The sequence below is a fragment of the Ovis aries genome, chromosome 18 (assembly GCF_016772045.2).
Source record: "Ovis aries strain OAR_USU_Benz2616 breed Rambouillet chromosome 18, ARS-UI_Ramb_v3.0, whole genome shotgun sequence".
Classification (NCBI taxonomy): Eukaryota; Metazoa; Chordata; class Mammalia; order Artiodactyla; family Bovidae; genus Ovis; species Ovis aries.
The window spans coordinates 38934418-38944846 of record NC_056071.1 but is presented as its reverse complement, the minus strand read 5'-3'; the positions used below and the strand labels follow the sequence as shown (position 1 = coordinate 38944846).

Here is a 10429-nt window from a genome sequence, read left to right as displayed (position 1 = left end):
GTTAACACTGAAATCAGATTGATTATATTCTTTGCAGCCGAAGATGCAGGTGCTCTACACAGTCAGCAAAAATAAGACCGGGAGCTGATTGTGGCTCAGAACATGAACTCCTTATTGCCAAATTCAGACTTAAATTGAAAAAAGTAGGGAAAACCACTAGAGCATTCAGGTATGACCTAAATCAAATCCCTTATGATTATACAGTGTGGGTGACAAATAGATTCAAGGTATTAGATCTGACAGAGTGACTGAAGAACCATGGACGGAGGTTTGTGACATTGCACAGGAAGCAGCAATCAAGTCCATCCCCAAGAAATGCAAAAAGACAAAATGGCTGCCTGGGGAGACCTTACAAATAGCTGAGAAAAGAAGAGAAGCAAAAGGCAAAGGAGAAAGGGAAAGATATACCCATCTGAATGCAGAGTTCCAAAGAATAGCAAGAAGAGATAAGAAAGCCTTCTTCAGTGATCAATGTGAAGAAATAGAGGAAAACAATGGAATGGGAAAGACAAGAGATCTTTTCAAGAAAATTAGAGATACCAAAGGAACATTTCATGCAAGGATGGGTACAATGAAGGACAGAAATGGTACAGACCTAACAGAAGCAGAAGATATTAAGAAGAGGTGCCAAGAATACACAGACGAACTATACAAAAAAGATCTTAGTGACCCAGATAACCTACAGGCAGACATGGTCTGATCACTCATCTACAGGCAGACATCCTGGAATGCAAAGTCAAATGGGCCTTAGGAAGCACTACTAATAAAGCTAGTGGAGATGATGAAATTCCAGTTGAGCTGTTTCAAAGCCTAAAGATGATGCTGTTAAGTTCTGCACTCAATATGCCAGCAAATTTGGAAAACTCAGCAGTGGTCACAGGACTGGAAAAGGTCAGTTTTCATTCCAATCCCAAAGAAGGGCAATGCCAAAGAATGCTCAAACTACTGCACAATTGCATTCATCTCATTCACTAGTAAAGTAATGCTAAAAATTCTCCAAGCCAGGCTTCAACAGTATGTGAACCGTGAACTTCCAGATGTTCAAGCTGGATTTAGGAAAGGAGAGGAACCAGAGATCTAATTGCCAACATCTGCTGGGTCACAGAAAAAGCAAGAGAATTACAGAAAAACATCTACTACTGCTTTATTGATTATGCCAAAGCCTTTGACTGTGTGGATCACAACAAACTCTGGAAAATTCTTCAAGAGGTGGGAATAGCAGACCACCTTGCTTGCCTCCTGAGAAATCTGTATGCAGGTCAAGAAGCAACAGTTAGAACTGGACATGGAACAACAGACTGCTTCCAAATTGGAAATGAGGCTACATGTTGTCACCCTGTTTATTTAAGTTATATGCAGAATACATCATGTGAAATTTCAGGCTGGATGAAACACAAGCTGGAATCAAGATTACTGGGAGAAACATCAATAACCTCAGAGATGCAGATGACACCACACTAATGGCAGAAAGTGAAGAAGAACTAAAGAACTTCTTGATTAAGGTGAAAGAGGAGAGTGAAAAAGCTGGCTTAAAACTCAACATTCAAAAAACAAAGATCATGGCATCTGGTCCCAGCACTTCATGGCAAATAGATGGAGAAAAAGTGGAAACAGTGACAGATTTTATTTTGTTGGGGTCCAAAATCACTGTGGACAGTGACTGCAGCCATGAAATTGAAGACACTTGCTCTTTGGAAAAGAGCTATGACAAACCTAGACAGCATATTAAAAAGCAGAGACATTACTTTGCCAACAAATGTCCATCTAGTCAAAGCTATTGTTTTTCCAGTAGTCATGTATGGATATGAGAGTTGGACTGTAAAGAAAGCTGAGTGCTGAAGAATTGATGCTTTTGAATTATGGTGCTGGAGAAGACTCTTGAGAGTCCCTTGGACAGCAAGGAGATCAAGCTAGTTAACCCTAAAGGAAATCAACCCTGAATATTCATTGGAAGGACTGATACTAGAGCTGAAGCTCCAATACTTTGGCCACCTGATGCAAAGAACTGACTCACTAAAAACGATCCTGATGCCAGGAAGGATTGAAGGCAGGAGGAAAAGGGGATGACAGAGGTTGAGTTAGTTGGATGGGATTACTGACTAGATGGACATGAGTTTGAGCAAGCTCTGGGTGCTGGTGATGGACAGGGAAGCTTGGCGTGCTGCAGTCCATGGGGTTGCAAAGATTTGGACACAGCTGAGTGACTGAACTGAACTCTCCTTCTGCCCTTATTCTTTCCCAGCATCAGGTGTTTTCAGTGAGTCAGCTCTTCAGATCAGGCGGCCAAAGTACTGGAGCTTCAGCTTCAGCATCAGTCCTTCCAATGAATAGTCAGGGTTGATTTCCTTTAGGATTGACTAGCTTAATCTCCTTGCTGTCCAAGGGACTCTCAAGAGTCTTTTCCAGTACAATTCGAAAGCATCAATTCTTTGGCACTCAGCTTTCTTTACGGTTCAACTCTCATATCCATACATGACTCCTGGAAAAACCATAGCTTTGACTATACGGACCTTTGTTGGCCAAGTTAAGCCCCTGGTTTTGAATATGCTGTCTAAGTTGGTCATAACTTTCCTTCTAAGGAGAAAGTGTCCTTGAATTTCATAGCTGCAGTCTCTCCACAGGGATTTTGGAGTCCAAGGAAAGATAATATGTCACTACTTCCAAGTTTTTCCGATCTATTTGCCATGAAGTGATGGGACTAGATGCCATGATCTTAGGTTTTTTTTTCAATGTGAGTTTCAAGCCAGCTTTTTCACTCTCCTCTTTCACCCTCATCAAGAGGCTCTTTAGCTCCTCTTCACTTTCTGCCATTAGAGTGATATCATCTGCATAACTGAAGTTGTTGATATTTCTCTGAACAATCTTGATTCCAGCTTAGGATTCATCCAGCCCAGCATTTCCATGATGTACTCTACATATAAGTTAAATACACTGGCCTTATTTTGCTCCTTTCCCAATTTTGAACCACTCATTTGAGCCATGTCTGGTTCTAATTGTTGCTTCTTGATCCGCATATAGGTTTCTCAGGAGACAGGTAAGGTGGTCTGTTAATTCCATCTCTTTCAGAATTTTCCACAGTTTGTTGTGATCCACACAGTCTAAGGTTTTAGCATAGTCAGTGAAGCAGAAGTAGATATTTTTCTGGAATTCCCTTGCTTCCTCCATTATCCAATAGATGTTGACAATTTGATCTCTGGTTCCTTCGCCATTTTGAAACCTTGCTTGTATATCTGGAATCTTTGAGCATTACTTTGCTAACATGTGGAATGACTGCAATTGTAAGGTAGTCTGAACAATTTTGGCATTGCCCTACTTTCGGATTAGAATGAAAAACTAACCTTTTCCAATCCTGTGGCCACTGTTGAGTTTTCCAAATTTGCTAGCACTTTAACAGCATCATCTTTTAGGATTTGAAATAACTGAGCTGGAATTCTATCATGTCCACTAGCTTTGGTGGTAGTAATGCTTTTAAAGGCCCATTTGACTTCATACTCCATGATGTCTGGCTCTAGGTCAGGGGCCACACCATCGTGATAATCCAAGTCATTAAAATCTTGTTGTATATTTCTTGTGTGTTTTTACCACCTCTTCTTAATCTCTTCTGTTTCTGTTAGGTCTTTATTTTCTGGCCTTTATTGTGCCCACCCTTGCATGAAATGTTCCCTTGATATCTCCAATTTTCTTGAAGAGATCTCTAGTTTCTCCCTCTATTTCTTTGCAGTTTTCATTTATGGAAGCCTTTTTATCTCTCCTTGCTATTTTCTGGAACTCTGCATTCAGTTGAGTATATATTTCCCTTTCTTCCTTGCCTTTCACTTCTGTTCTTTCATCAGCTATTTATGAAGCCTCCTCAGACAACCACTTCGTCTTCTTGCATTTCTTTTTCTCTGGGATGGTTTGGTCACCGCCTCCTGTATAATGTTATAAACCTCTGTCCAGGCACTCTGTTTATCAGATCTAATCCCTTGAATCTATTAGTCACCTCCACTGTATAATTGTAAGGGATTTGATTTAGGTCATGCTTCAATGACTTAGTGGTTTTCCCCTACTTTCTTCAATTTAAGCCTGAATTTTGCAATAAGGAGCTCATGACCCGAGCCACGTCAGCTCCAGGTCTTGTTTTTGCAGACTGTATAGAGCTTTTCCATCTTTGGCTGCAAAGAACATAATCTGCTTTTGGTACTGACCCTCAGTTTTGTCCATATGTAGAGCTGTCTCATGGGTTGTTGGAAACGGATGTTTGCTCTGACCATCATGTTCTCTTGGCAAAACTCTGTTAGCCTTTTTCCTGCTCCATTTTGTACTCCAAGGCCAAACTTGCCTGTTATTCTTGACTTCCTACTTTTGTATTCCAATCCCCTTTTATGAAAAGGACATCTTTTTTTGGTGTGCATTCTAGGAGGTCTTGTAGGTCTTTATAGAACCAGTCAACTTCAGCTTCTTCAGCATTAGTGGTTTGGGGCATAGACTTGGATTACTGTGATGTGGAATGGTTTGCCTTGGAAATGAACCAAGATCATTCTGTCTTTTTTGAGGTTGTGCCCAAGTATTGCATTTCAGACTGTTTTGTTGTCTATGAGGCTACTCCATTCTTCTAAAGGATTCTTGCCCACAGTAGTACATATAATTGTCATCTGAATTAAATTTGCCCATTCTGGTCCATTTTAGTTCACTGATTCCTAAGTTGTCAATGTTCACTGTTGCCATCTCCTGCTTGACCACTTACAATTTACCTTGATTCATGGACCTAACATTCCAGGTTCCTCTGCCACATTGTTCTTTACAGCATTGGATTTTACTTTCACCATCAGACACATGCACAAATGAGGGTTGTTTCTGCTTTGGCCCAGCCACTTCATTCTTTCTGGAGCTATTAGTAATTGTCCTCCACTCTTCCCCAGTAGCATATTGGACACCTTCCGACCTGAGGGGTTCATCTTCCAGTGTCATAGCTTTTTGCCTTTTTTTGTACTGTTCATGGGGTTCTTGCGGCAAGAATACTGGAGTGGGTTGCCATTTCCTCCTCCAGTAGACCACAGTTTGTCAGAACTGTTCACTATGACCCATCTGTTTTGGGTAGTCCTGTGCGGCGGGCTCACAGCTTTATCGAGTTATGCAAGCCCCTTCACCATGACAAGGCTGTGATCCATGATGGGGTATAAACAGTAAGCTTAGTACATTTCTCAATGACTAGAAATGTTTGGAAAATATACCTCTTAGGAGTATTCATAGTCTCCAAATGGTACTTTTAAAATCACGTAGTAAGGACTTCCCTGGTGTTCCAGTGGTTGAGAATCCACCTGCCAAGGCAGAAGACATAGGTTTGATCCCTGGTGCAGGAAGATCCCACATGCTGCATGGCAACTAAGTCCCTGCGCCACAGTGACTGGGCCTGTCCTCTAGAGTCTGTGCTCTGCAGCAAGAGAAGCCACGCAATGAGATGCCTGTATACCACAACTAGAGAGTAGCCTCGACTTGTTGCAACCAGCAAAAGCCCGGGCAAAGAAACAAAGACCCAGCATTTATTATTTAAAATAAATAAATCACTTAAAACTTTTCTTCTTTTAAAAATGAGTTATTATTTTACATTTGCAGAAGTTTTGACACTGATGTCTTTAGAAAACTAATACCCTTGAGACTAATGTAACTAATTAATAAAATGCTCTTTGACAAACAAAATAAATTCAGACGAATTCATGCCACAATTATAATATTGAGACAAACATTTGCATCAAAGCAATCTGATTTCAGATGTTGTACCAAGTAGAAAGCTGAACACTTCACACTGTATTTATAGACCTTTCAAGAGACTAAATTATGCATAATTTATTGTAACTTTGAGCTTGCCACTCATTATGTAGTGGTGGCAGCAAATACTGTAGGACACACATAAGTATCAAAATAAATTATGGAAGGTGGGAGATCATGTCTTTTAAAACTGAGAATCTCATCAGCTCTTTTCGTATTTTCTGCAAAAAAGAATCAAAGCATTGTTCATTAAGTTATCAAATAATGGTAAATAAAAATACTCTCATGATAAACTACATCCAGAGTTTCTCACCACAAAGATGGTTTTTCTCCAGGCAACTTGACAAATATTTTCACAAGCTTGAAAGCGTGAAGCTCTTCTTACCCTTCTCTCATTTTGAGTTTGGTCTATCTGCTTTCTCCACATGACTTCCATTACGGACTTCAGGTGAAAACAGCAATCAGGTCTAGGTTGTACTATAAGCATATGGATATTATATATCATTAGACTCTTTAAGCTGCATTGCCACTAGCAAGTCCAGTTCAGAAAACTATTGAGTGGTTCTTATCAGCTGGGGCAAATTTGAAGGCAAAAAAGGGCTTCCTTTGCTAGAAAGATGGAAAGACTGGCCTGAGGAATTTCAGAGAAGGAAGCAGCAGCAGCCTCTCGGTAGCCCTAGGCCATCAATATTGTGGTATCTCATCAAGGAGAAGAAACACAGGGGGAAGTATAGGAGATTAGGACTGTGTGAACTACATGATATAAATGGGTATTTTTTCATAGGAAGGCATGAAAGCTGTTTCCAAGAGGGAGACTCCTGTCAGCTTAGACTCGGGTGCTAGGAATGCAGGGACCAAAGACAGGTAGAAAGAGAAGATTTGAGGTTTGAGATATACAGGATAGATGGTGGGTGGAGAATGGGGCTTCAGAAAAGACTCATGAGTGGAGGTGCTCCAAACTAATGTCTAAAATTTGAAAGAAAATCAAAGGGTTTCAAGCACTCTCTGCGAGAGGCAGTGTAGCAGTGTGTGTAAATGATGGACTTCCCATCTGCTCCCCCTTCCCCTCGGGACATGGAATTCTAGGGTCACAGTTAACCTCCTCACGGGCTCTTTCTCCCAAGGGAAATTTAATTTCACAGATGGGAGACTTGAGACAACTGCCAATGATTGACTAGCATCCTATTGAAGACGAAACCAAGAAGCTTTTTCTCTTTTCCTGTCTTGTGTTTTCTTTGTTGTAGTTTACAGCTGGTTAAGAATCATGTGGTTCTAGACTTTAGTGTTTCTTGATTTGATTGCATTGGTTTTGTTGGGGGAATGCTATTTAAAAGAAATTGAGATGCCGAGAGCAAGCTCCCGTGGCGGGGCGGTTGCAGGGCCTCCCAGCGGGGCTCAGGATGATGGGAGCCTGCAGAATGGCACATCTCACATGTCATTAGAGGAGCTGTTGGAATTGCAGAGCCAAGTGGGGTCGAAAGCCTACAAACAACTGGCAGCACTAAGAAGCAGAATTGTAGACCACCTGTCCAAAAAGCATGTGTTGCAGATAAGCACAGGCCTCTGGAAATGTCAGCCAAGGTCCGGGTGCCATTTTTGCGTCAGGTTGTCCCCATCAGTAAGAAGGTAGCCCGGGACCCCTGCTTTGATGATCTGTCAGGGGAGTATAATCCTGAGGTGTTCGATAAAACATATCATTTCCTAGATGACATCGGAGCCAGAGAGAAAGAGCTGGTGAAAAAGCAGCTGAAGAAGCGCCGTTCAGGGGAGGAGCCTGAGAAACTACAGCACCTGCTTCAGCGAGTGGAGCAGCAAGGAATGGCCCAGAAGGAACGAACGCGGCAGCGGGAGCTGCGCCCGGCCCGGAAGCGGGAGCGGCGGGCTCAGGCCCAGCAGGGCCATCGGCCATACTTCCTGCAGAAATCTGAGCAGCGCCAGCTGGTCCTGGCTGAGACGTTTAAGGAGCTGAAACGAAGCAAGAAGAACCTAGAGAGCTTCTTGAGTCGAAAGAGGCGCCGAAATGCAGGCAAGGACAGACGACATCTCCCTTTGAGCAAAGAGTAGTAAGGATCCGTGCTCAGCTCTGCTGCTGCAGCAGTGAGAAGTGTATCTGTGCGGACACCTTTGGGCTTGGCCTGTTCTGGTTCTTTCCCATTCAACGGTAAGGTCACAGCTGCCTTGGAACTCGCCTGGCCCAGAGATGACTCAAAGCCTCTTGGACTGCCTAAGGGCTGAAAAGGAAGAGCAGCTGAGCCTTCCGCCATGCCGCACTTTGTCTGCTTGGATCTGGGTCATTGTCCTCGTGTCCTCCTCCCATCCTTGCCTTAATGATTCTGATACAGAAGGAAAAGAACCTTGAGGCTGGTTGAAGGCCAGAGTCTGAGTGGCTCCCAGGACTGCGACTTCATGCAGGAGCCAGTTCATAAACACTCCCGACTCTCATCTTTTTATCCTGCTGCTTTTGTAGGTGGCCTAGAACTACTGTTTCAGGGGCCACATGTGGGTAGACAGTAAACCTAAGCCTCCTACAAAGTGGGAAGTCAGATCAGAGCCCCTTCCTCCTTCAGCCCAACAGATGACACCATCATTCAAAGAGGGACCCAATCCCACAACTCATCTTCTTAGCTTTGGTTTTGGATGCAAGGGGAGGTAGGAGGTGGGGACAGAAAGTGTCCCCAGTGATAGGTAAGCGCAGCTGGTTCTCAGTACTGTTTGGGTGGAGAATTCATACTGACTGCAGACTGGAGTATCTTCATGATACAATTCAGTTTAAAGTGGTCTCTGGTTGGGAGCACCTCCAGGTATACCTGGCAGAAGCAAATGCATTCCACTCTTTTTAAAAAATACCTACTTATTTTGGTTGTGCTGGGTCTTAGTTGCAGTTCACAGGATCTTTGTTTCAGCGTGCAGATTCTTAGTTGCAATATGCAGAATCTAGTTTCCTGGTCAGGTTGAACTTGGGAGAGTGGAGTCTTAGCCCCTGGATCACCAGGGAATTCCCCAAATGCATTTCTCTCTTGAGGATTGTACTTTAAACCCAGGCTTCAAGGAATTCCTTCAGATAAAATTTCAAGGAATATGAGCTTATAGTGAAAACAAGCACAAAAAGAAAAGAAAAAAACCGCATAAGCACGAGTCATTAGGAACAACAGGCAACAGAATCAGACCAGCAAAGTCTGAGATGTTGGAAATATAAAATACAAAAATATAAAATGTCTTAGTTATGTTTAAAGAAGAGCTATGACTGATGAAAAAATGTATCCAAAAGGACAAAATTGGTTTGAAAAAAAAAATAAATAAAAGTAATTGATACTTACACTGTAAATGGGTGAAGTAGTGGTCATATTTATTCTGGAATTTAATTGTGTTTTGTAGTATTTTGTGAGTGTGAGGCTTGCAGTCATCTTCTTTATGCACCATGCTGCACCACTGGCATTTAGGAAAAGTGAGCAGACAAATTGTCTGGGGTCAGAGAAACTCAATTTTGTAGATGGTGAAGGAGCTACATTAATTCCAATGGAAGATTGGAGGTGATGTTAGCATATTTTTTGCTTAAGCTTGCCATTGTGACAGCTGGGACATTGGACATTGTTCCACAGTGCATTAGTAATTCTATGGTAAGAGAGTTCTTGGTTAAACAAATTTGAGAAAAACTGTCTTTAGCTGACTTACTCAATCTTTTTCCTGTGGGACTTTTCTCAGTTTGTAATCTGTTACTGTACATTCTTGAACATCAAGATGAAAATACACAATGCAGTAATTCCATGATATTTCTGGTCACAGGATACTTTAATATGGCATTCTAATAAACATCTTTTAAACTGTTTCTTAGGACGAGAGTTTGAGAAACACCAAGCTATGAAAAGGTTTCCTCTGGTGGCTCAAAAGTAAACAATCTGCCTGCAATGCAGGAGATGTGGGTTTGATCCCTGGGTTAGGAAGATCCCCTGGAGAAGGAGATGACAATCCACTCTAGTATTCTTGCCTGGGAAATTCCATGGATGGAGGAGTCTGGCGGGGCTACAGTCCATAGGGTTGCAAAAGTGTTGGTCATGACTGAATAACTAAACAACAACAAGCCATGGAAAGGGACTTGACTACTGACTCCTGCTTAGTTCATACACTGAGGCTCTGGACATAAGTTCCATAGTAATAAAGAAGGCACATTTGCCTGACTTTGGGCTCTGTGCCTGTATCCCTTGCAATGAAGCTAGGGTAGACTTGATGGAGGGAAGGGAAGGGAAAGGAAAGGAAAGATATTGCTGTAGAAGATATGAGATACAGGCGTTCAGAAATCTTGCATCCTGGCCAAATACTTTTTAACTTTCACCTCTGACACATTTTACTGAATCAAAGAGATCTGGGCTGAAACTCAAGATGTACTAGCTATCAACAAGGTGACTATGGAAAAGCTACTTACCCCCTTAATCTTCAGTTTTCTCATCTATAAAATTAGAGGGGCTTCCCTTGTGGCTCAGATTAAAGCGTCTGCCTCCAATGCGGGAGACCTGGGTTCGATCCCTGGGTCGGGAAGATCCCCTGGAGAAGGAAATGGTAACCCACTCCAGTATTCTTGCCTGGAGAATCCCATGGACAGAGAAGCCTGGTAGGCTACAGTCCACAGGGTCGCAAAGAGTTGGACACGACTGAGTGACTTCACTTTCACTTCACTTTCACAACT

The 10429-nt window shown here is 42.3% G+C and overlaps 1 pseudogene; it reads left to right on the top strand.

Moving 5' to 3' along the window:
* Positions 1-7090: 7090 nt before the first annotated feature.
* On the top strand, positions 7091-8422 carry LOC105603172 (ribosomal RNA processing protein 36 homolog; annotated as a pseudogene).
* The last annotated feature ends 2007 nt before the right edge of the window (positions 8423-10429 follow it).